At 45.3% G+C, this 27,632-nt stretch overlaps 1 protein-coding gene across 1 annotated transcript in view; it reads right to left on the bottom strand.

Moving 5' to 3' along the window:
* LOC122621232 (tyrosine-protein phosphatase 99A) overlaps positions 1–27,632 on the bottom strand; it is a 234,771-nt gene that overhangs the window by 194,640 nt on the left and 12,499 nt on the right. The window lies entirely within an intron of this gene.

Here is a 27,632-nt window from a genome sequence, read left to right as displayed (position 1 = left end):
TCTTGCAACAAATCAGGAGCTCCCTTTTTCCAAAGTAAATATGAGTGTGCGAGAGCGACCTTTATTCGTTTGATGTTAAAAAATTGTTCTACTACCTTTTCCCCCCTCAACAGCACTACTTGTCTTCCTTTTTTTCTGCTGGCCATCTCTGTGAACCTGTGACGACGCAATTCTTTGCCATTATCAGCTGCATCCTTACAGGTCCTGCACTAGTTGTCCGCTCTCGATTCCGATCCCGATCCCGACCCGATTCAATTTGGCTTTTATTGGGATCTCGGGCATCCCGATCCGATCCTAATTGCGGTGGCAATAGCTCGGCGGTTAATCACTCCGTACCTGCGGCTTAGACAGTCAAACCCAGCAGTCACTCATCGCGGCGGAGGCGGATATACATATAGCAGACCGACCTACACATCTACACTTATAAATGGGTATATGGTCCTGCAAATGGATCGACCTCGATGATTTTCACCAGCCAAATTGCGGCTTTGTGTTTGCCTTTTCCCATTTGCCGGTGGATACATTTGGGCCGGATCGTTATCTGGTTCTCTTTGTGCTTTCAAGGTTTATGGTCTAGTACACATATTTCCTGTGAGAAACAAATCCCAGTCCTGATGACCCCCGTAAACCCGGCGAACATGGAACATCATCCCGACTAACAGCAACAACATTGGTGTATTCCACTAAGTATTCGAATTCCCCTTCCATGTTTTTGGGGCGATCGTGTACTCGCGGCCTGAAAAATCTACATAATGACAGGGCCATGCCGAAAACTAGTTCAGATCGCAAATTACGAACCGGTAAGGGATGGGATGAGATATACGTACATACTAGCTGTGTGTGTTGCAGTTCCCATTCAGGACACTCGCTCGGGACATCGGAACATCGGGACAGGACATCAAGCGCAACGGGAGACGCGGCAGTTGAGGTTCGGCAAAGGTCATGTCAGGACTTTGCATAAAATATTTGAAAATGTTTTCATTATGGTAAGTAGACACAAAAGCCCAACACACGAGCGATTCCCACCGAAAGGGGTGTCCTTTCCCAGCCCATCCTGCGCCCAGGATCCTGGCATATATTGGTGATAAATTAGTTTAATGTTCGAAGCACCAAACTGCCAAGCAAAATATAAAAAAAAAAAACACACTCAACCGCAGCTGAGGCGGCAAAGCTTGGCTGGAAAAATCATCCTACCATTTTTGGCGGCATTTTCCCCGACACGTACGTGTCCACCGAAATGAACTCGAGTCCTGGCAACTAATGAACTGCGCAAACAATGGGCCATGCTTTGAGGAAAAAACTACGTAAAAATCACGTCTTGTACATTTTCACATCGCTGATTTTAAATGGAAAAGTACACCTCTGGAGCTGGACAGTGCTGGCCAAACAGGATCAAACTGCGATCAGGACATGACACAATTGCAGTTCGCAGGACAATTGTTGCACTCACGCACGTGCAATGTGTCCCTGCAACTCGGTGTCTCTGGATTTCGAAGTCGAGTGCGCAGAGCCACGCCCATTGTCCCATTGCCCGACTATATATTCCGTATAGTACAGTGCGTTTCGTGAATGAGGCGACCAGAGTTACGAGTTACTTTGAATAGCGGCAGCGGTGGCAAGTGGATCAGATCCTGCGACAATGGCCATTGTGTCCTTTGTGTGCCGCCTTGTTGGGGGTGTGCGGTGTTGTTGCAATTTTAGTGTAATTTTATTGTTATTAATTGTATGAAATGGGTTTTTAAATGGCCTTTGTCTAGGCGAATGAATGGCCATAGTGATAGCAAAAACGTGTCTTCTTAAAGGCATGTAATATCATAGGTTTTTTAGCGGGACAAATAAATCTAGTAATTGTTACAAGAGTTTTATTGTTTGTCCACAGTCTTTACCAGTTTGGAGCTCTCAACTTTTAAAATAAAAATGAATGACTTTTTGTAATAACAACTAGCGTGCTATCAAAACGGAATGAATAAATAAATAAACTCAAGGCCATTGAAGTCATTGCCAAAGGAAATATAATCACTGGCAATATGATGACTTCAAAAGTGCTCAAAGAAAATCAGTGCTCGGTCCGTCCTCTAAAATAATAGCATATATGAAGAAACTGTAAGGACTGCTCTTGGAAAAACAGCAGTACTCCTTAGAAATATGAGCTGAAGTGTTTAGAATTCAAGTATTCTAAGGTCAAGCCTCGAAAACCACAAGGTACCTTCGAGTTGTACTTTCAAGTCGCCTCTCAAATTAAACAGAAGTTACTTTCCATAAAGGCATAAAGGATTCCTCGGTCGCCGTTCGCCGTTCTCCTTTCACCCAATACCCCCTTGGATGCCATTCTTTCGTCCTTTGCGATATACTTTCTGCCTTGTAAAGCGATTTCCGCACAGTTTCCCATCCGGCTGCTGTTTGTTTAACACCTATGTACTTCAAGGATCGCGCGAACCAGAACGATGATTTTTTACGGCAGGCAGAGGCACTTAAAAAAGTGTGGATGCAACAAAAAGCCGAGTCGAGTCGCAACCTGTTACAATGCCTTGCATAATGGCAGCGCGCTGCAGGTAACTCTTCGGGGAGTTTTGGACTCGCTTCGAGAGGCTTGTAATTCATATTTTCCAAACAATTTCTCTACGCAACCTTAACACTTTTGTCCGGCATAATTTCTAGGTTTCCGATCCAACCGAGCCAGCCACTCATCCTTTGTCCGCGATGCTGAAGTATAATAAAAACCCTCGCCAGGCGGGAGCTCGAATGGTTATGGTTTTGAAGAGGCCGCGACTGCGCTCCTCACTGTGTCACCCAAATGCGTTCCAGGAATATAATCTTAGAGTTAGAGCACCGGCCATTCAATAAATGATTCTGGTCAATGGGGAGTGGCCAGTGAGTTCCATTCACAGATGATCCGGAAAGTGATAAAAACCGACTGTCGAGGAATGCGGTTGAGTCTGCCGCCTCGGTTGATATTTATGGATTCATTTGCTTATTTCTAGGAATTAGACTGGGTATTCTCCGTTTTTTCTTCTTTTTGTAACGTAACTGTTTCGCGTACCGAAATAGCTGACACACTCACAACCACAGCTGTGTGATATGGAACAACAAGCTTCGGCTTTTTCAAGACCGAATATTGAAATACTCTGAATATGTTCACAGAATAACCTTGTTCTATTAACAGGCAATTTCATGCTATATGTGAACGGCAATACCCTTCTTTTTAAGGGTATAAAAATGTGCCAAGCCAGCAAAATATTTACCAATATCACCAAAAGTCACGATAATAATAATTCTTAAAAATAGAAAAGGAAATGCCCCGCTAGATAGATTTAATGTTTAGAGGCTTATCAAACCTGACAGCACTTGAGGCCCCAATAAAAGAGAGTATTCCATGGCTTCGAAATTGGATCAATTGAATCATATCCCCCACTATATATAACACATAATTCGCTTCATTCACAAACCAAAGCACGCGCCAGGCTTAGTAAATATCGGAATAAAGGAAGCAGAAAATCAAATAAAATAAAATAAAGTGAAGTGAAGTGTTCGCGAACATATGACATATGTACGAGTATGCAGATATATGCATATGATGTGGCATATGCGATATAAGTCTGCATAAATTGTCGACTGGAATGGAATTGTAGCGAATCGCTTGACTAAAACTCGACGCGAAATCGGAGAAGACGAGCAATTCTACTGGGAGCACGTCGCAGTCGTTTCCGCAGTAGGATAAATTATGATTTGCACATACGAGCATGTACATATAGTACACACCACATGTGTGTAGCCCCCGCAACGCCCCATTATTTGCAAACACACTTTCGTCTCGGAATATATATCATCTGGTCTTATGACAGTATCTTTTGGCAGTCTCCCCCAAGGTCAGTGTTCAAAAGAGGCGACTTATCGCCACATTCGGCCCGCCATCCATTGATAAGAAGCGGCAAGTAACGAAACGGCGGTTATAAAGCAATCAGAAATGCGTTTTTCCATTCATAAAAACTCCGCTTATCACAGGGCGCACACATGCGGGTTAAGCTGGTTAAGCGGACAGTGGGGGGTTAAGACTGGGGGCGTATGTTCAGTCGATATCTCGGTGACGTCACTCGACTGCAGCTGGCGCTAATTCCTCTCTTTTTTTCGCTGTATTTGCATCACTCGCTCCGATTTCCGTTTCTGCGCAACCCGCAGACTCATGTTTCCTCTAATATTTACACAGCAAGAAAATGTGGGATCTTTCCTAGCTTTCCTAGTAAATGGCATCAGAGTGTGAAATTTAATGTTATAAGTAACTCTTGCGAATTATTCTCGGTGCATCCTCGTCTGGCAGGCCAACCTTCACACTCCCCTGACCACTGGTGGCTTTATTATTATTTATACAAACAGATAAGTGACATTTATCGACTTTTTACGCGCTTTTAACTAAGTTCAAATATGTTTGCACACTTCTGTCGGCCAGCTCGTATCTCGAGACCAAATGTATCTGTATCTGTATATGTATCTGGATTGCATCTGTGCCATATCTGCGTATCTGATGTTTGCTTATCGCACAAACATTACTTGACAGTCAGCAGAGGTTTTTTCACTTTCATTTTATCGCCAGTCCAAAAAAAGTAAAGGAAACAGCGCTGATTTCTTGAGACTCTTGGGCTGATACCCTTACTTTTTATCTGCTGGATGCCCTATCGACCCTCTAGCTGCTCCATGCCACGCTTATCGAACAGTCGGGATCACTTATCACCATATCTCTGAGCAAACTTTCAAATGTTTGCACAGACTTAGCAACATTGTTGCCACATCCGTGTCCAAATCGACGATTCTTCCCTCTCCCTCGCCGCGATCCATCCATTCATGCAATCTCCGCCGTATCTGAGTATCTGAACCTTTGTGCTAAGTATATATCGCAGTTATTTGATCGGGATTCCATTGATTTACGATACATGGCGACCTTTTCGACCGGAAGAGTCGGTGTTAATGGCCATAAAATGTCGCTTTGGATCGTAAATAATGCTTAATTCCTGACCAACAGGTTATAGGCAAAGGTGGTAACATGTGCAGGTCGGTGGGATATGATTTATAAGTTATCTACAGTGGAAGAACATAAAATATGAAAAAACAGACCAACCAAGATCCCCATACTGGCATTCGCAAAAAGTGTTAACTTCTCTTTGCCAACTTAACACATTAAGGTCTTATATAGCAAATTAAGTGACTGTATTGTATTTGTATTCTTCACACAAAATACAAATATTTAAAATCAAATAGTTTATTGTCAGGGTTTGGGAAGAGTCACGTTGGGAATCTCTGCTTTCTGCCTTCTCCCAAAATTGACACCTTACTTTTGGGTCGTGAGAAAGTGCAGTTGAGGAATATAATGTCCCTTGCATCATCGTGCCCACACTGGCCCTCACAAAATTGACTCCCACGCACGCCAAATGCATCTGCCCTCGGGCCAGGACACTCGTCCTGCACAGGACTACTCCTTCACTTTTGTCCAGCGAGAGGTGCACGCCCAACCTTTCTTTTTCCATTCCCAGACTCAAGTGGCCCGCGCACAAATTAGACTGTCTGCGATTGTCTTTCCCAGCGTTGACCACTTGAGCCCAAGGATGCCAGGATGCCAAGATGCTAGTATGCGAGGACGAAGGATCCTGGATGCCGGTCGCATGGTAAACGCGTACTACACTTTCTTTGTGGCCAGTGGGATGACAAAAAAAAATGGGAATGGGAAAACAACGGAGCACAACACGAAAATTGGACACATTTGTCTAAGAAAACACGACTGAGACTCGGGCATTGGCGACACTTGAAGCCCACAGACAATTTTCCTTTTTTTCCCGAGTTTTTGTCACAATGCCCATTCCCACGATACTCTCTTTCGGGCCATCTATCCGGGCACAATGCCTGCGATTTCCACTGCACTTGCAAGTGCAGAAACCAGAAACTGGAGATCTTTCGCAGTCCGAGCAACATAACTCATGCTCTTCGCCATCCCATTCCATCCCATACCATCCCATACGATCCGATACGATACGATACGATCCGAAAAAGAGTCGAGCTGAGACGTGTACACTTGATATCCTGGCGTGTTTATTCTACAGTGCAGTACTCTTTCTTCTGTCTGTCGCAGTTTGCTGTCTATTTTATTATTATTATTCTTATTATCTTTCTTTGGCTGACTTTGGGAACTATCTGCCCAGTGACAGCATCGTTTATGGGCTGGGTCAGCAGGTCATTTATCTTGTTGTCCACTCTGCGACTGCGCAATTTGCTCTCGTATTGCCGATGCATTTTGGGTCTTTCTAAACATTCCCAGCACTTGGATGTTGGGATTCGCACGTGCATTGATCTCGATTTGAAGTCGGGAGATTTATGGGCCAGCCTTCAATGCGAATGGCATGAAATGATTCGTAGAATCGATAATTGCTCATGCATTTTTAATGAACTTCAAGGAAGATCAGGCAGGGTCAAGTGCGCAGACAAAGGATGTCTGAAAACAATGAAGCAAATCTGAAATAGTTTGCTATTTCCCAATTAAATTGATATAAGTTCGAAAATATGATTGAGGTTTAATAAGCAGAGCGCCAAAAGTGTTGCATACTTTCCAGGGTACACTGATTTTCCGACTCATTTGTGCAGCGACTGATTTGTAAATGTATCAGTGCAAGAACAACTTTATCATCATCATTATTACTATGCCACAACTCTATTTTCTCAACCCCTCATTGCCCTCCCTATTCCCCCGAAGCCGAAACCCCCCGTTCAACTCTATCCTCCCCATTCAATTGTCGCTTTCCGAGAATTTCTACATCTACAATAACGCCAACTTCCTCTTTATGGAAATGGTACGAGCGAATGGCACTCCCCCGCCTAATCCCACTTCTGGTGATCGTGATCAGCCCCGTATGTCGAGCATACTATACCCCCTATACCCCCAGCGAACTATATTCAACGGATACCCAACGGATCCACCCCAACTCTTTTGGCAGAACATAAACCAAACCAAGACTTCCTCATTTCCGCTCGCCGTTCGCTGCTCATGTGGGGTTAAAAATATATTTTCAATTTTGCCAGCACATTAATCATAAGTGTGTGTTGCTTTCGTCGTCTGGCCCCCAAAAACACATTGAGGCTGCCAGGGCTGCCAGCAGTGGAGCCAAAAGGGGTTCCCAAATGCCCGCCATCTAATCTTTCAGATATTTTTGGGCTCAAATAGTGAGTGTCCCCCTCCCCATGCCCCCCCAACTCATTTCTTCCCTATCTCGCTATTCCCTCTGCTCTGTCTGGTTTTCAATTATTTCAGTTTTATTGCCTTGACTTCGGCTCTGAAAAGTTGACAGTCTATGCCGCAGTGCACACAGAGAAATGCCAACAAAATATGATAGAAAATTCATCATCAGTGTGGGCTCAGATATGAAATTATCTTTTAAAATATCTGTTAAAGAATCTAAAGGGAAACTTGCTTAGCTTAACTGCCATCGAAATCTCCAGAAGTTTAACTTTTCAGGAAATTTCGGTTGTGGATTCTCTTGTTTTCTGTTTAGGCTTGGTATTACATGGAAACTATTCAATAGAACCTAGTATATTATCACATTATCTGAATCTGTAGTTGTGTGGGGGGTTTTGTGGGGAGGGGATCTCCAAATCTCTATCTATCCTGCCCACCGTCTAAGTGTGTGTGTGTGTGCGTGTGTGTGTGTGGCTGCCACACCGACAGCAAAAATACGTTATTCCCGTTTATGTTGGCTGAGTCTCGTCGTTCGCGCTGCGAGTCGGATTCTCATTCTCCAGGCCTGGAGATGGAGATGGGGCATGAACACATGCGGAGCCAGAGAGACTCGCCTTCTCCGTTTCTCCGTTTCCCCGTTCCTCCGTTTCTCCGCCCCTGTCTCGCCGCTCGCTCTCTCCATCGCGCGAGGGGAGTTTCGTTGGGAAGGGGGTGTGCAATGGGAATGTGCCCATATCGCATTTTATCAAACATAAACACACACTCACAAACACGCGCCCGCTCTCTCTCTCTCTCTCTCTCTCCCCCCCTTCACCATCAGCAGCTCCTTCTCCGATTCTCTCAATCTCCCTTTCTCTGTCGCCGCGCGGCAGATTTTTGTAACGGACAAATTCGGTTTTTTATGCACTTTGGCTCAATGCGAATGGCAGAGAAATGAAAGGGAAGTGTAGATAGGGTAGCTTAGAAGACCGAAGCTTCAAAGACCCCAAAACCAAGCAAAAACTAGGATTAGACTATATCTTATGGTATTATGAGGAACCTGCTAAAAATAAGGGAATTTCTTGATAATGAGAGTTCTTTAGAATAGATTCATATACCATTGATTATGGAATAACTTTCTGGCATTTCAGTATAAGCTTTAGTTGAACCAACTTACTATTATAACGAAGCGAATCCCATTGGCACATTACCCTGCAGCAGAGTACAACAATTAAGAATTTGTTGAGCCACTCGAACGCTTCCCCTTTTTTATTTAAATGTTTGCACAGCGTTTCGCTCATTGAGCGGGTGTCTTGTGTTCATGGGACCTCTTCGCTGTGTTGACTGGCGAAGTTTATGGTTCAGGGCGTGGGTTAACTGACGGGGCCCAAATGATCAGGGATCCGGACTGGGACTGGAATCCGCTCGGTGGAATCCGCTCGGTGGTCCTACGAAACGGAGGTGGAGCCGCTTCCCAGGGCAATAATTCTGCAATTGTAACACCTCGAGGGGAGAGCACAATGGCAATGGAAATAGCGTTATTAGGGTCTATTTGTGATGGGAATATCCCGGCAGATCCCCCCAACAGCCCGTAACCTGTAACGTCCTGACCAGCCCAGTACTTTGTCATTGACTCGGCATTGGCATTGTTTGGCGAGCGTGAGATCAGCACACGGCAGGTACGATCCTTGATTCCAAAACCCCGAATCCTGCATCCCGAATCCCTGCCTGATTTTTCGCCCACTCGCCACGCTCGTGCAGCTGGAAAAATGATGGTGCAATCGGACTTCGATTCCCAATTCCCATCATCATCATCATCATCAGCAGGAGCAGCACTTGATGATTTGCTGGGCCTTTGTTTGGTCCAAAAATCGGGACAAAGCAGCAACAAGTTAGAGCATTAGGGCTACCCACACAGCTAAAAAACAATAATAAACAACAAAAGTCAAACAGGTTTAGCTACACTTCAGGCCAAGCCAGCCGAGATCGAGATCGTGATCCCGAGGACCAAGACCCCTACTACGTCCTGATTTTCCCATAGCCTCGTCGCCAACAACAGTTTCTAACGGCCAGGGGTTTATGTGTTACCAACAGCTGATTGAACAGAAATTTTCCCAGCACTCCTCGGCTCAGCTGATGTGTCCCCCCCACAAGATCCCATCCCAAAACTTCTCAACCGTCTCAAGATCCTGCTCAACGCACCACGCACACCATGGCAAACACTTGTTGTTTGTCTAACAGGACAACAACACCATCGCACTGAGGACACACAGGACACACAGGACACCACAGGACGGCGGCGACAGGAACACAAAAATGTCAAACTGTCTGTCCAACAAGGGATATCTCTAACTAGCCGTAAAAAAAGTATCTTTTTGCCGTTGTTGCACTTTATTTGGAGTGTCAACGGCTAAGCGAAGTGCACCACAGGATACTCGTATTTGTCCAGGATCCAAGATCCTTATGATCCTATGCTCCTATCTGCCGGCCCATTAATTGACCAACGCATTGCCAATGATGAGAAAATTGTTTCGCCTCAAGTGTCCACCAACGGATTCAAGTGCTGCGCCTAGATTTGTACCGTCGATAGCAGCAGAATCCTTAAGCCAGGATCACTTTCCCCGCATCCCGAGTATCGAATGTCGGGCCCACTATCACTAACTGTCACCGGAGGTCCGCAAAATCAATGGACTCGTTGCGGTTCGATTCCCCGAACTGGGAAATGGGAAAAACCCGGATTGCGCAAGAACGGTTAGTCACAGGTGCCGCACCCACCGAAAATCTCGAGGGTTTCCCGCTAAAGCAAACACTCGAGGAGCAAACATGAAGTTCGCAACCTGCGCCTAACTGTCCCTCGTTCCGCCCCTTTCCACCACGGCTGCTCCTGATTTTAGGGACTTTAGATCCTCTTTCTGGCAAGTGGTGCGTCTTATATCGATTATGTAAGACAAGAGCTGACCAAAAACCATTCGCAGCCTCTTCAAGCGTATTGGATTACAAGCAAATGTCACTTGAGTTCTACTCCTGCTCCTCCTCTGGTCTTTTTGCGGTCAAGCGAACTTTGCTTAACGGCCTTTCGAGATCATCGGTTCGTCGCCGTTCTCGAAATGAACCTCAGGATGTGGTCATGTCTGCGGTGTAACTTTGTTTGCTTAGGACAATCCAAGGTTGGAATACCGAAGAGCAGAGCGCAAGAAGTTTGCCAAAAGTTAGCCAGGATTTCCTTCCGGTGAAAGTGAGAACAGGAAAACGGAAGAGCCATACCTATGGGAATCCCTAAGAACTCAAGAATTTCCCTTTCCTTTTATCTGCTTCCCTCGATTTCCTCGATTCTCTCGTATCGCATTTAACCTGCCCCACAGCAGCCCCAAAAAAAATGCAAAGACGCCAACTTTTCGCGCCAAAAACTGAGTCACACACCACGAAAGCGATTGTGGCCTGCACTTTGGCGGTCTTCTACAAACACACGCCATACAAGCAGAGCCAATCACTTGGACTACCCATACCACCACCACCACCACCACCACCACCACCAGCACCACCTCCGGGGCGAGGGAACCACACATAACGATCTTCGCAAACAGCGATAACAGACATGTACTCCTTGCTGCATTCAATAAACGAGAAAGATGTCGCGATTGTGGGTGAGACGAGGAGACCAATTCCAAGTCTCACTCACACCACCCTATCCCCATACGAGTAAAGCCCCAATCCCGAAAGTCGAGCCCAAGTTGGAGCCAAGCCCGGCGAAATGCACAATTTGGCTCTCTAATCACGCAGAGTCTCGCATTGGCGAATTCTTTCGACGAGCCGCCCAGCCAAATAAGGAAAGAATGAGTGCTGAGGATGGTATGCCAGCTTAAGGACTCAAATATACCCATTACTAATGCAAAGAGTTTGAAAGTTTGAGAACCCCTTCAACTGATACGATACTGTAAGCTCCAAGAATATTAAATGAATTATTGTGGAACTCATAGAACATTGCTAGATCATTACTAGAACATGAGGCATAATACACTTCAGTGAGAATACCATAAGATCCATAGTAGTTACTTCGTAACTTTACTGATAGAACTCAACATTGTTAGATCATTACTAGAACCTGAGGCATAACACACTTCAGTGAGAATACCATAAGATCCATAGTAGTTTGTTTCGTAACTTTAGTGATAGAACTCAAGCGCTATAAGACCCATGTACCATTATTCCCCACCAGTACCGATTGTATCATGTTCTTAGCCCTCGCATGTCCGGATTCGAGCCGATGCGATCCAATCCAATCCAATCGGATTCCGTTCCGATGTGGTTCCATTCTGATCCGAGGCGATCCTGGGGCCCTGCACTTTCGGCTGTTAAAAACATTTCGCCGAAAATGTGTCTGGCACGTTAAATGGTTTGGTCAGGTAAACTTGCAGTTCTAACCAGACGGTGCAACAACAAATACGAATCAATGGATGGCTGCTTAGTTCTTTGATACGTCCGCGGTGTTTGCCTGCATTTTGGTAGTTTATTTCACTTCTTTCGTTGTTTTTTTGGAGATACCCTGTCTTAGTGTTTTGGTCTTGGCTTTCGGTGGATGTCCCATGGAATGCTGTGGCACCAGTTCTCGATATGCTTCAATAAGGAGCCACGGCACCGGCAGAAGTTCCTGGGAAAAAATGTTGCACAACTTCACTACCTGCGGAGATTTTGATGACGGCTACGACGATCACGTCCAGCACTACCCACCGCTCACTCCGCTTAGATTCATTAAGTGAAAAGTTTAAAGGCTCAAATTTTTCGTTCATTCTTGGCGGTTCATTTTTATGACTCTGTCCCGGGCTTACTTCTCTGCGAAGGGGGAGGCCATGGAGGCGATGGATGGCTGTGGATGACTCTGGACGCGGATGGTGGGTCTGCGGCGGCAGAGAGAGACACATTAGTCCTGGAGGTTTATTACAAATTATGCGTCGCCTTCGCCGCCGCTTTCCGTCTGGGTTCTGGGTTCATTCTGGGATCCCTTTTCTGGGCTGGGCCCCAATACCCTCGTCTGGGTGGAGGTACTTTGAAGACTATCAATTATCTTAGTTTGTTAGATTAATCATGGTGTGATCTTAATACGAGGGATTTGCATTCTCAGAAATACGCAGTCAAATACTAGAACCCTTAAGATCATCATTCAGTAAGATATCAAATTCCATTCAAGTAAAGCCAACACATTTAGCTCTACTATCACCTCGTGGAAACATATCTATTAGAGTAGTGACTTAAGCTGAGCTGGGGTCACTTGGGTTCACAGCCAGGATGCTGGGCTGGGCAGTAAGGGTATCGGGAATTCATTCTGGTTTACTCTTTCCGCATTTCAAACGCACAAGTATCTGAGCCTGTGGGCCGCGTTGCCGGCTGATTTGCTGTTTGTGTGCGAAAGCTCGCTATAAATGTAGACCGCACTGACTGCCTCAATGACGAGCGACTCTCGCACACCAGTCTCTGTATATGTATACACTCCGTCGTGCAGACGTTGAAAAAGAGGCAAATACAAAAAAAAGAGTAAAGAAAAAGATTTGAACACAGAAATATGCAACGCAACTGGTTTATCAACTTGCATTTTGGCGCCAAAATTTCTGCAAATCTCCTCGTTTCCACGCCACGCTTTGAACGCCCTTCGTGTGCTCACTGAGATGTATGGAGTTGCTATATGGCTATGGCTATATGGTTTGTGTGCATATAATTTTGGGTTTATTGGACGAAATTAATTGGGCGCCAAGATAGAGGCATTAAATGCCACTTAAGCTTGCGGAGCACGCACTGCGGCCACTCTCGATATGCGAGATCCTGGCATCCTGCGGACACTTGCTAATGAAATTGTTCGACATTAAAGCCCACACACACACACAGTGGCCGTCTATTTTCCGTAGGGGTTTGCCTTGCCCCGGCTTCCTGTCCGATTATTTGCGGTCAGCCCGGGGAAAATTGGCAACAAAGTAGGGATTATGTGGGACCTGGTACGTCATCATCTTTCAGGACCTACGCTCCATTCATTCGCCATTCCCGGCAGCCGTACATCCTTTGGCCTTTGTGCGAAAATTTGGAAATTTGGAAATTCGGCAGTGCTGAATAGAGAGATTTCCGCTGTGTGCACTTGCTTCCTGTGATTGCGATTGCAATTGTGATAGTGATAGTGATTCATTGGCCAATAAAGAGATCTCCGTGCAATTAGTGGTCGACTGGTGGTCTATAAGATCGAAGATCTGTTTATTAGGTGGTCCAATCGCTGGGACCTTTGTACCTGCACTCATCTGCTGCGAAAAGCAAGCGAATTATGCTCGAAAGATTTCTTATCGAGAGGTTTGAGAACTCGGTCTTTAGCGCGATTCGCGTTCTCTTCAGGGTCCGACAAATAGGTCCCTACATACATATATCGGAGTTCCATTGTATGTTGCATTTTCATTTCTCCTCGCGTTTTGTTTTTTCGCCTTTGTGGCAGTGTCCATGAGTCCATGAGTCCATGAGTCCATGGGTCCCGTGGGAATAATATCGGTTCGTCTGGTTGATTTTTTCCTTCCACATTTAATATGCGACGGGCATGCCACTTTACTTCCGATCAGAATCTGGACAAAATGCAGGAGAAGGAGGCGGCGACATATGCCAAATGAATGTGTGCAAAAATGTGTAATGAGCATGGCTGCAGCCATTCAGCGAAAAATGTATAATGAATTTGAGAGATTAAGTGTGAAGGAACGTATGAATAAGTACTAATGCATAATCTGGGAAATTAATAAAAGAATATGTATGCATATATGGTTTGCTCTGCCCATAAATTACACTGAGAATGTTCTGACCTCCTCCAAGATCTTGAAATATCTCCAGGACAGAGTTCAAGTTAGACATCCATTTGGGGCAATTACAACTCGGCCAACTGAATGCTCCCCCAAGTCAGAGTTTCCCTTTCCATTTTCAATTTTCAAAGAGTTGGCTGCTCTGGCCTCGGGATCATCTAAAAATATAAAAGAGCAAATCAAATGCCCCCATGGCCATCGACGCCAACACGAAGAAGGAGAATCGAGTGAGAGGCGTGCGATACATAGAAAAGATGCAGGACAAGTTCAAGAACCACTCCCCAGCTACACCACACCACACCACACCGCACACCACACCACACCACTGCAGCTGAGATACAAATACAGAGATGCAGTGGAAGTCGTGCAGTTAGGTCGTTACATCCATGGGGATAGATACACGGAAAACTCGTATTTCTGCCACCAAGTGAGTCGAGAGGCTGAGTGAGGGCTGTAAAGACTGGAGGAGCCCAAAAGGTCAATGCATTTAGTTAATGCATCCATGCCAGCTTATGTACTGTGTACTGCAAGTGTAACTCTGACTATTCTGGGTGCCTGCATCTGTATCTGTGTGTGTGTGTGTGTTTACACTGGAGCTGCACTCAAAGCAGCCCCCTCACAAGTGGAGCTATATTAAACAAGCCCCCGGTCGCCACACTCCCCCGCCCCTTTTCTCTAAGGTTCAAGAAACTCCTCGCCAACACAGCAAACTACAATAAAAAACAGACCCTGAAGATTGTGGAGACTTTTGGCATTACATAGGCATCCCCACATCCCAGCATCCCAGCATCCCATACAAACACACACAGATTAGAGTGGACCGACCAGTTGGGCTAGAAATTTCAAGGCGGGGGCTTGTTATCTCGAAGCGATTTTGAGTGGCTGTGTATACGAGCTATGGGTTTATCATTCCATTACCCGACTTATTTATAAGCAATGGTTTGATAGTCCACAGATGTTATGTTTGAAACGGGCTATCTAATGAAGGAACTAGACCTTGAAATAATTATGAAATCATCGTGTGATGTTCAGTCATTTCTAACTCTCACTTTCACTCGAAACCCCCAAATCCCGAAAGTGATCCACCCCAAACCCATATTATCAAATGAAGCCCCAATGGAGCATCTATGCCGTAACGGTCGAAAAGAATGAGATAGTAGCTCCAGAGGAAAGATACAATGCCACACACGCACACACTGAAACTGCCATCCAGCTGCGCGGCAAAGTTTGTTGTCAACACAAATAAACATCATCATTACCATGCTCATCGATATCTGGAGCCCAAAAAAATGAACCATTAAAATAAACCAAATAAATAAAATCGCGCAAAACGAGCGCTTAGAATATTCCCACGCAAATTGAAGCCTCCGCCTCCAACGGCTTATGGTTTTTTTTGCCACAGTGAAAATTAGAGAAACACAAGAGAAGAAACAGGCGGGTCTGGACCGAAGATCAGCCGAGATCTATAAACGCCGATTGGCAAATATTTAATACGCTGCGTAAACTTTAAACAACTTGACAATTTCACACTCGCCTGCGAAGCGAAACAACAACTGGCAGGCCTGCGCCTCTGTCCGTCTCTTTCTGCTGCTGGCGTTGTTTTATGATCTTCAAATATGCATGTCTCCATGCCATGCCTATAGCATAGCACATACCCACTACCCACCATCCATATCCATCCCATCTGATCCCAACTCCATCTCCATCTCCTCCTTCCTCGTCTCCCTCGTCGACTTGTTGGCTTTGTTGAGCCCTTGGACTGTCTGCCTGTCCGTCCGAATGTTTGTCCGTCCGTTTGTCCGCCTGTCCGCCTGAATATCTGGATTCCCTCCGCGTCTCTGGATTTTGTATGTTCTACAACAAAGTAACAGGCAGCGACAGCAGCACCGCCACCAACAACAACTACAAAGGCAAATATATAACGAGACGGTTATGCAAAAAAAACTTAAATAAATAAAAGCCAGCCTCGAACCTTCGAATACCCTTGCTCATTGTTTGTAAAGCAAAAGGTTGCAGCAAATGCAAAATGTTTCTGGTCTTTCGATCGTTTTGTCCTAAATAATCATTCTCTATTCTAAAATCATTTTATGAAAGTAAATAAATAAAAAAAATCACAAATGTTTTTTATATTTTTGGTAGGGTACTTAAGGTTCTTATACGATCTTCCCAATTTTGAATGAATGTTCGCATTTATAAAACCAGCTGATTAGTGGAAGTTATAAATTCCTCTTTAAATTCGCATTTATAATACCAGCTGATTAGTGGATGTTTTAAATTCCTCTTTAAAGTGTTTTATATTTTAAGAACTGATTATATTGTAAGAATGCCTCTTGATTTATCTTAAATCTAGCATACCCTCTCCTAGGGTATGCTAAGTGCACAGATCTCTGTATGCATTGACTGTTCCATCATGGACCAATCTTCTTCCCAAAGTTCATTTTTCCTGGCTCCGAGTTTTGCTCCGCTTTTTCAGCTCCTTTTTTCCGCGAGATATATTTTCATAATTTTTTGCATATTCAAAATAACTTTGGCGCAATATGACAGACGGCGCTCGGCGTTTCCGTTTGTCAGCTGGTTTCTGGGATTCTGCGGTTCTGCGGCTCCAGATTCCGAGTTCTGGGCTCTGGTGTCTGAAGTTCCAGGGAGCTCCAAGTGCCGGGAGGCTGGGGAGGAGATGCTGTCGCTGCTTGGGGTACAAAATTCCGGGCCAGGCAAGCATTCGCAGAAAATGTGGAAACAAACAATTGTTTTAACTGGAAGAAGGCGTGCAAAATGCGTCAAACGCTCTTCACACTTGGCCTAGGCGCTAGTATCTGGGTCCTCGTCCCTCTTCCATCGACCCTTTCTTCAGTCTTCAGTCTTCGGGCCCTTGGTCTCCGCAGATTTGCCCGCAGTTTCCCAGACTCTTCGCACTTCGCCGTACGAGTTCGAGTCTGAGTCTGAGTTCGAGTTCAAGTTTTGTGTTTTCAGTTTCATTCATGGTTCTGTTTATTTTCGTAAGGCGTGAAGTTATAATAATTGTGCCCAGCGGACTCGGGATGCTTGGGTGGCCACACGGAATGTGTTTCCGATAAGTCTGGTATTAGTCACCTCGCGTAACGGTAAAACTTTCCAAGTTCCATGGCATAGGCAAATTGTTATCATCGCTCTAGCTTACTTGGGAAATCCGCCAGTAAAAAACCGTATCAAATGGCTTGCTATATAAGTAATTAAATTAGTTATGTAAATCAAAAAGAATGTGGATTTCTCGCGCTCTAAAAATAACTCTAAATAATCATCCCTAGAATATCATGCATCCATCCTTCATAATAAACCAATTAGCACTTCCCGCCGAGATCAAAGGTCCATCCCCACGAGATCTCACTCTCTCGATCTCGAGTCTCCTTTTGCGCAATGCAATTGCAGAGTGCACTTTGTATCTGGAACTGCATCCTACACGTTCCATGCAGTCCATCCATCTGTGTCGTTAAGTACACTCAAAAGTCACGAAGCATTAAAGATGCAAACAAGCTGAATGAACGGCGACCACAGGCACAAAATACATAAATACAAAGTGACCACAGTTTGTTTTCATTTAAATTGAAATTGAAGTCCGGCCCCACAACTCCAACTCCAACTGCAATCCCCCAATCCCCATTCCCCATCTCCCATCCCAACGATCCACGGACCCCAGGGCTGTGGGCTTTAGGCTCCAGGCTCCAGACTCATTGCAAACACAAATAAAGGAACCGACTCCAACTCAATATGAAACTTCAACTGCGATGCAGATGACTTTCATTGTTTTGCTTCGCTGTAATTCTCGCGCTTTGAAAATTGCATTACAAACAAAGGCAAAAAATCAAGAACAAGGCGGACAAAAAAAGAACCAGAGCAATTCTCCTCCTCTGGGGATTCTCCGCTGGATTCTCCCCTGGATTCTCCGCTGGATTCTCTGCTGGACAAGTGACGAAGATGCTGGGGGACACAAAAGCGTGTTGCAAAAACTCACAACATGCCACGCACTCTGCTTCCCCGATTCCCCCAGTAGATCCCTCTACGAAAAGTCCATCAGGTTCTCAAGTTTAACTGCCCAAGTCGAAGTGCTAATAGTCTCGTAACCATATTCATTCAAGATGTGCATGCTCTGGTGGTAAACGAGGATAGAATATAGTTTAAATGTCACTCTTTTATTAAATCCCAAAGCATTTATAGTATTAATGAAACTTTAAATATTTGAAATTAAAACTTGTAGATAATAAATTCAACTTAGCTTTGCTAACTTTCAGATAGGGTATAAAGAGCTTTTCGCTGTCCAAGTCAAAGTGCGTCTCGCACCAAATCGCGCGGCTGTTGATGATGTCGTTTCCCGTCCGATAATCATGCCAATGATGAGCTCAAGTCGGTTCCCGACTGACGGTAATGATGCTGCTCGCCGCCGCCATCCCCTCCTCCAATCTCCAATCTCCACCAGCTCCAGGCGCTCTCTTTTTGCCCTGCTCTTCGATCCACATGCGAGCAGGCAACCCAACCCAAGCCAGCCCAACCCATCACATCCCATCCCATACCATGCCATCCCATACCATGCCATCCCATCCCTTGCCATCTCATAATTATAATTACGCCCCGGCACCGACAGACGAAGGGCCACCACTCGAAGTGATGGGGTCTTCCCCCGGAATCCCCCCTCTAGAGAGCTTCCTCTGCAACTCGGCGAAGCGGTGGAATTCGCTTTGCAAATAACAAGCAATTGTCGTTGTCAATGTTCGTTTCCGTTTATCCTCGATGAGGAGCGAACAGGAGGCTTCTGCAGAGGCTTCGATTCAAGCCTCCGAAGTGGCGTGTTAGGCTCCGGGGCGATTCTGCAGTCGGGAAGACACTGGCAATGCACAGGAAACAATCGTGAGTACTTTGAGTACACCAACAAAGAAATAAGTCATTCAGATCAACATGAAATCAATAATAAACTTATAACTCTCACTTGTAAAATCTATCTTACATTTCAAGTGACTTTCGAAATTGAAACCTATAAGTAAACTGAAACGTTTTCTCCCAGTGCATACACTTGCAGTGCGTTTTGTGAATGATTCGCTCACTTTGTGCCGCCAGTTATTCACTAATGAGCGCTAATTGAGTTTAAAATGCGACTAAAAGGATATACTTTCGGTTCCGAATCTGCCGATTTGAAGGCCCCAAATTTGCGCCACTGGGTGGCTGGGGAGGCTGGAGGACTATAACGGTAGCCCAAATGGAGTAGCAAATGCCGCACGCATTTCGGTAAATGAAATTTAACAAAAGCCAAGCCGCCAGTGGAGCACTACAATTACAAGCCACGGAGATCTGTGCAGCTGTCAGTCAATGGGAAGATGGCATATCGCCCCTCGATCCTTCGATTCTCGCGGGGATCTCGAAATAAGTGACTGTTGATGGGCATTGTGCAGCAGGATCGCCCCAATTTGCCGCAGTGCTGACAAACAGACTCTAGGAACTGAAAACTCAGAACTCAAAACTCAAAACAGAGACGCCCCCTAAAACGATGCCCACTATTTTTAGATACCCCAAATGGAGCAGAAGGAGGAAACCGCTTCCGGTTTGGCGCGTGCTCAAAAACCGAAACAAAAACCGGGAACTTGAAGTGAAAATCAAACTAATTTCAGTTAATTACTGCAGTCAATGGCCGATTCCGAAAACTGGATACTTTCGGCGACACTCCGGCTTTTCATAAATTATGAAACTTTAATGACGCCACTGACATTTATAGGCCCGCAGGCAAGTTGGCAAAATAGGTCAAGCCAAGCGATAAATGATGACGCAGCATCCCAAATAAAAGCAACCAAACAAAAAATGGGTCTGGATGTGCAGAACCCTATGGATAATCCGCCTTACCCTTTCGCCGCGTCTCAATGACCAAGTAAATCACAAAGGAAAATAAAACTGTCCAAAGAAAGTGTCCACAAGAGGGACAACAAGCCCAAATGAAACTTGTACAAAAAAAAAACAAAGATCCGAACTGCGCCGAGCTGATTTCGAATGCAAATTTTCCTCCAAAGGGGCCATTTGGTGGCATTGTCTGCCTAATTGTGCAACTGGGCATTACTTTCTGTGCTCACTGCACGGTCATTAGCCGCATCCGTGACCCTACGGCGGACACTCATCGGGTTCAAGATCTAGAGGTCCTGTGCATCCTGCGATCCTCAGAGACTTACGCAGCAAAGATCGCGGGATGCTGCCCGCCGCACTTTCCCATCGCAGCTTTTCCACCCTTTATTTTAATTCATTTTCCGCGACCTCGGGCCATAAAATGTAGCAACTTTCTGTTTGGGTTTGGGATAGATGTTGGTCCAGTTTCTGGGTTGTTTTCGGGCGGAAAAAGGGGCCAGCTTGGCATGTAAATTACGAGGTTTACCCCTGCCACTCAGCATCCCATTCGCTGATCATTTTGCTTAGCGCTCAAACGGGGCAGAAAATGTTATGCTTAATTTTAAGTGCCCTTTTTTGGGCCGGAAAAGCGCTGGAAAAGAATGGAAAGTGTCTTAAGCTGCTTTATGGGAATTACACTCACCTCTGCCGCCGATCTACGGATCTGCAGATGGCCCATGTCAGACCATAACCAGATGGGATCACAAAGGTCGTTACAGCTTTCCATTTTGCGTTTTTTCGGATGAAATGCCGCATAAAGCTGTCCAAAGGCGCGATGCTGCCATTGTGATCACAACTCCCTTCATTCGAAAGTAAACAGCGAGATAAAGAAAAACACTTTTGGTACACAAAACTGCACGAAAAGAACCCAGTGAATTAGGAACTCGAAACTGGGTTTTGTGTCGGTTACAAGTCAATTTGGAAGGGGACTACCCCCATCGGGCACAAACATTCATTAGATCACGGAGCTGAACAGAACTTTTATGGCCGTTTTCCATGTCTCAATTAGCTCGAAAGCCCTTGAAAATTGGACAAGCCCGTGGAACCAACTACGATTGATCAATTAGAGGAACATATGCCATTGATGATCTCACAATCAACCCACTTTCCCGCTCTCAATTCACTTGAAGGAGATCTTAATCGCCGAGCAGCCCGCGAAGAAAGAACCGCTCCCCCAGCCGAATTACACTAAATCATTGAGAAAACGAAACAAATTTAAATATCGAGAAATCTATTAAAAGTGCTCCAGCATAAATTTCAATTAATAACGCCTAGGCGAGTGGAAAACAGAGGGATCCGAGATCCCTCCGCGAAATGAGGCCACAAAAGAGTACAACGAACCCCCGCACACAATTCGAATACATAGAAACTCGATGATATTAAAATCCCCTAAAGAGCGGGCACACAAGTGTTCTAAGCTTACCCCTGCACTGAAGGAATATAAGTTGACTGCTGAAAATATGATAGATAACAAATATTTAGCACATAGTAGCCTATAAGTAAGTAGGAAGTTTCTGCACCCTTACGCCTCCATAAACACAATTAGTTAATAAATTATTTTATAGCTCTATAAATTCATAAGATATGTTTAAGTTTAAGTTTATGTTTAAGTTGAGAAGGGACTCCCAATTTCTTCAGGTGCTCCAGAGGCAGGGTTTCGGGGGAGCCGAAACTTTTTGTTCAAGAAACAAACACTTGAGAAATCCGATAGCTAAATGGTTGGCACTCCAGATCCAGATCGTCGAGCTTGAAATATGTTTTCTATTTTTCTATAGTTTCGGTTCGGGATTGAATGGGGCTGGGCTGCTGCTCTACTTTCGCCCCCAGCTCATATCGATTATTTACGAGCTGCCGCAAATGGGTTAGACGTCACGTAATGCGGCGACAAGCGTTTCCGACCACTAATCAACAGATCCATTGTCCTATCTGAATTCGGCGCTCAGCGTACTTTTTCCCAGGATGTTGATCACGGCCACATGGCGGTAATTGCGTTTTAAGTAGCTCCATCGGCACAGGTGGCTCCACTCCGAGTGGAGAACGGAGCTGCAGGAAATGTATCCACTGGATAAAGAGCACTCTATGTGGATGGAGGGCGAAACCCGTTTCCCTTTCACCCCGAATGCAAATGATCGCCGAATTAGTAATGCATTCGGCAGGGATCATAAAGTATTCGGAAATATTCATTAATTTGCGCCGCCAAAGACAGGCAGCGATTTTCCTTACTGCATATTCAAATTAGGTTTTTCCAGTCTCCCGATTTTTCGCACTCCCATCGCCTGATAAGGGTCTATATGATTATTATGCAGCAGCTTTGTGCCAAGGCGTCAAGTAAAAAATGCATTTGCCAGCATCCCGCCGCCAGACCCTCCCAGAAAAATTACCCGTAGGATCGCAGAGGAGGGGGTTTACTTCGTACCCAGTACTGGTGGCACTGGACGAAAAAAAAAAAAAAAACAGAACAGAAAGAAAAACATGAGCCTGACGCCTTTGACGGCGTGGCGTGTGAAATCTTTGGGTTTACTTAGAGCCACTCAGTGCAGGACTGGGTGAGCCGAGCTGAGCTGAGCTGGGCTGCGATGCTATTTCTGGCACATCCAGTGGGGTGAGGATTTCTTTAGGTTTTTTTTTACTTTTCCTGCTCCTGGATCTGCCTGCGATTGCCTTGCCATTCTGGCACATTCGACGAGGGGTGGTGGCCCTCTGTGTGGTGTATGGCTGGCCTGGGTGAGTGACTGGCGCAAGGTTACTCCGAATCGCCGATCCTCTGGATCTGGATCTGAATCTGGATCTCGCTTCTGGATTCTGGCTTCTGGTTTCCTGCGCCCAACTCTTTGGCAGCTTCTTCCATGTTTCCCTGTGGGATTGCAGCCTTTTGCTTGGCTGCATTCGCGGGTAACGGCAATTTGTACTTGCCACGGGTTTCGCTCTCTGCTTTTGGGTTGCTTTCTGTGGCAGGGTATCATTTCAATTACTATTCTGGTCTCTGCTGCACAATAAGCGGTCGCATCAGGATCTAGGGATATAAGTTGAAAACGAACACGGCATACTCTTCCAAGCCATGTTTTGATAAATGTTTTATTGCAGGGCATATTAATAGAAAATAGATTCAAGTTGCCAACTTTGAACTTCACACATAACCAAATAGTTAGGACCTTTGCTACTGAAAACTAATGCTTGCTTCTTGCCTTAGGTATTTTAAATACCCCTTAAGTGAGGGTATCTACCCATAAACAAGAAACATAATCAAGCTAAATTTTCGTCATCATTCTTATTTTTTTTGTTTTCCCTTTTTTCTTGACGTCTCTTGTAGTTATGGGTTTTTCATTGAAAATCCCTGGGGTTGATGCATTTTTTGTGCTCCTCGGCTGGGCTGCACTATTGCGCCTTATTACAAAACACTTGAAATTTTCAACATGAATTTACCCTTTTTCCCTATAATTTATAACATAATTTTGACTGTTTTTTGTTCAGTTTTTTCCAAGACATATCAATGGCAAGCCCGAAGCGGTGCTTTCTTTTACATGACAAGGGGAAGGGATTCGGCACACAAAAAAAGACACGGGAAAGCATTTTCAATTTGGGAAAATGTTTTGTTCGAAATGGGATAAAAATTAGCTTAACAAAATGCTTTATTTGGCAGGCAGGAGCGTGTTCAGGCGAGAGAAGTCCCAATGGAAAAAAATACCTCAAAAAAAGTACAATAAGAAAGATTTTTTTCAACATTTTTTCCTGTAATAAATGTAAATAGAAGTGCCAGAGGCTGAAAGAGCTTATGACACTCAATTTAATACAGTTTTTCACGATTTTTTCTTGGCAATAAATATTAATTAAGGTTTATTGCGTAGCAGGGAAATTTGCCATCTGCCAGCGGAATTTCTAATTATCCCTTTTGCAGACAATCCAGGATCAAACCCTCCCGAACGCCTCAAATTCAAATTGCGAAAATGCCAATTTCAAGAAACGCAATAAATTATTTCGCAAAAGAATAAGATGGCAAAAAAAAACGTGAAAATCCCCTAGCAATTGCATATTGAAAACGGATCGATTCGAATTGCGATCGATGGGAATGTGAATGGAAATGGGAATTGGCATCGGCACCCTTGAGCCTTGAGAGACCCACTCGCCACCCTGTTTGCCTAATCTTGGGCAAGGGCTGAGAACCCAAAAGGATCCTCGCCGAGTCCTTGCAAATTGCAAAATTCGAGACGCACCCAAATCGCAATCCCTTTCCCTTTCCCAAAAGAAGAAGTTCCAGGTGGAGTGAGGCCGTGGCAGCACGATATTAACCGTAATGTATGTTCAATAAATATTTGGTAATTAAATAAATAGCAGCTGTGCAGCTTTGATCAGTCCAAGGGTCGCTTTTCCCGGCGGAGGGTTGAGCAGTGCCACAATTTCACTTTCGTGGGACTCCTTGGATCGCGGTGGGAAAGTTGTTTGAGGCGTAACTGGGTCAGTTCAGTTGCTGGGGTTACTGGATGGATAGATAGTGTGCCATGGGTGGTTGCTGAGGATTTATGGTAACTCGAATTACAATACACTAGCTGATTTGCTTGGCTTATCTGCGCCAGTTGAGCCTTCGATTGCTCCATTAGGGGGATCAAAGGATTCTCCTGTTTCAGTGGACTACGGATCGTAAATACATGATATCCTATCAACAGACATTAAATAAGACAGCTGACTGGAATAATTAATCCAGCAAGGCACTTTGAATCATATATTTTACTGATCCACTGGCTTTGTTTTCAGGCTATACTGTTTAGGAAATGATAAACTGTGTGGAATTCGAAAAGAACTTTCTTGTAACCGTTAGAAGCAAATGCAGCAAGCTTCGATTTATCACGTGTTTTCCGATTCCTCCCCTTTTGACATTTCCCAACTCGCATGTCTCCCGTGACTTTTCCCAATTTTCGCACAATTGCCCTACAATCGATGCTTTCTCCGCAAATCAATTGCGAAAAAAACACAAACAAAACCCCATGACACATTGCGCCGTCGATGGGAGGAAACCTTGCTCCGAAAACCAAAAAACCCTGCTCCTCTCACCTTGCCAAACCTCGAGCTACCTTGCCTCACCTTGCCGCCACTCCCTGGAATTTCCGATTTCCGATTCCCGATCGCCGAACAATGACAAAAGGGTAAGAAACCGGCAAGGGTTGTGATTTGGGGTACAAGGATATGTGCCACAGACCAGCGAGGACCAGCAAAACCCAAGAACCAAGAGCCCAAAAAACCAAAGACGTTTGCTACAAATTTTTAGCAGGGAAAGGGAAAGGGGCAGACGCAAAAACCAGACAGACCGTGAGGGGACTTAATTGCATTTTTTAGCGCGCGCGCGCTCTGCGATTTTTGCGAATTTTTCAGCTGGCTCCGGGGCCTAAGGACTTGCCGAGGACTTCCCCGTTCCAAGGATCGATGCAGTTACCGATCAAGGATCGATTCGAATGGTTGATCGCTCGGTTAGCGACGCTCGAATGCACATCCACATCCACATTCGCAACCATCCACATGGCTGGCGAGAGGGCTTTGTCATGTTAATGTTGCGAAATGTGATTTTGATTGGGATCAATAAACCCTAATGAGCCTATTGGAAAAGCCCATTTGCATTCTGCACTGGCTGGCTGGATGGAATTTTCCGTTTCGTTGGCGCTGAAAAGCGCGTGTGCCAGCTTTAGTTATGGACTTTCCCAACTTTCCCCCGGGGGATCCGCCATTCACATTCAAATTTCGGCAAATCATGCCGTGCTCGAATTGGCCGCAAGGCGTTTTAAGTTGCTTTCTTTTCGGGTAGCAAGTTAATTGGTTAGAAGTCTTACACATTTCCTAGCCATATATTTGCATAGGGGAGTTTTTCCTTAGCTTTGATTAGGCAAATGAGGGGTTTCTTTGTTTGAGCCAAGGTGTTGCGAAGTTGGCGGGTGGCCTTTCTTTTGGCTAAGTGGAGAAAGTGCATGGGCAAGGGCAAGCTGGAAACTTTTGTAAGAACCTGCTAATGAAGCAGCCAATTTTTCATTCGACTTGACACTTTCTCTTGATTGGGAACTCCTTTGCAGCGGAGCGACCACTTCCTGCAGGACAACAAAGGGAAAAGGAAGACCCCCAGCTTGCCAAATGCGGAAAGGAAGGAAAGGAAGCCCCCCGATGGAACAATGCCAAAATAATTAGCTCCTATTGATGGTGGCCGGAATCAAACTACTACTCCCTGGGCGTGACACGTCACAATATGTGCACACACGCCCCTCCAGTGGATTTCGGGTCCCCGCCGCCTGCTGGCAAATAAATCTCCAAAAGAAAGTCGCCCAAGTTGGTGGATGGAGCGGGGGGAAGGAGCGAATGTCTTGGCACGGGACAAGCGGCCGGGGATTCCTCTAGATTATCCAAGTGACAGCCAGCCGGCAGATCGAGCATTGTTGCAGCTTCATCATTTTCATTTCATTTTCCTCACATTTTGCAGCCACAGCCACAGCCCAGCTGCAGCTGCAGTGCCAAGGACCTCGAGCGATTGAGGATCTCGATTCCTTCAGTCGGGTGGGGGAAAATGTTTCACTTATTTATGTCCTGGCATCTGAGAGTGTGCATGTGTGTGTGTGTTGGTGCTGTGTTTTCTTCTGTTTATATCAAGCGCATTATTTTTGCATATATTTTCACACACTCCGTTTTGCCATGCACTTTTTATTGGGTTTTTTGTGCGGCTGAGATTTTTGCATTTTGCGCGCATTTCTACACCAAAAAAAAATGGTAAGAACAAAAAGCACCACCGGCTGCGTTTGCCGTTTGCCACTGATCCTTCAAGTCCTGCTGCTGCTCCTGCGGCTGCTCCTGCTCCTGGAAAAAGCAGAAACGGGAGGCGGAGAAGCCCGTCGTCACCCCATGGGCAAAACTTTTCATTATGCCATTTCTACTTCTCCCTAGTTTTGTGTGTGCCTTACTGCCGCCCTTCGTTGCCTACACTGAGCGAAAAGTGTGTCTTAAAAAGTGTTCTGTCTGGGATTTATAACAAATGAGTGTCCAAATACAGTGCCTTCAAACTTTCTTTAAGCCTAATCTTAGGATTCAAGACAGCTCCCATTAAAACCACGTTCAAATGCTTTGGTGGAGATTCAATAATCCCTTAAATCAAAATGCTTGTGCTATGTTTATCCTATTAAATAGCATTAGTCATAATTATTACGATCTGAGATTCATTTCTTGCAGTGCATCTTGCCGCTTTCGTGCTTCCTTCCTTACTTGCCGCTTTGCTTCCTCGCTTCGCTCGGCTGGCTGAGCTCGCTTCCTTGCGTGTGCATTTGCCACATAGCTCGCGCCAAGAAACGCATATGCCACCTCGATCGCCCATCGGTAATCCTGCTCCTTGCACTCACACAACGCCAACGGCAAGGACACACACGCACACGGCTCTTTCGGTGCCCATGCAATCGCATTTGAAATGAAGCAAAAATTTAATGAATCGTGGCAAGGGGCCAAAAGCAAAAGCAAAACCAAAACCGAAAGCAGCAGCGACTCGGCAACAGCCACGGAGTCTCGGGGAAAACTCTCCAAGTCTGAGCCACAAGGAGCAGCTGCTCGAAGGCAGTTCCTAAGTTCCTCAGTGCCTCAGTGCCTCACTGCCTCAGTTCATCAGTTCCTCGGCAGGGTTCAACTTGATTCGAGTATTAGCAGCAAAGCACCACCAAAGTACCAGTACCAGAGAAAAGTACCACTTCCAGAAACAACCAGCCACAGCAGCA

The sequence above is a fragment of the Drosophila teissieri genome, chromosome 3R, assembly GCF_016746235.2.
Source record: "Drosophila teissieri strain GT53w chromosome 3R, Prin_Dtei_1.1, whole genome shotgun sequence".
Lineage (NCBI taxonomy): Eukaryota > Metazoa > Arthropoda > Insecta > Diptera > Drosophilidae > Drosophila > Drosophila teissieri.
Note: the sequence above shows the minus strand (reverse complement) of the source record. Positions and strands in the feature narration are given on the sequence as shown.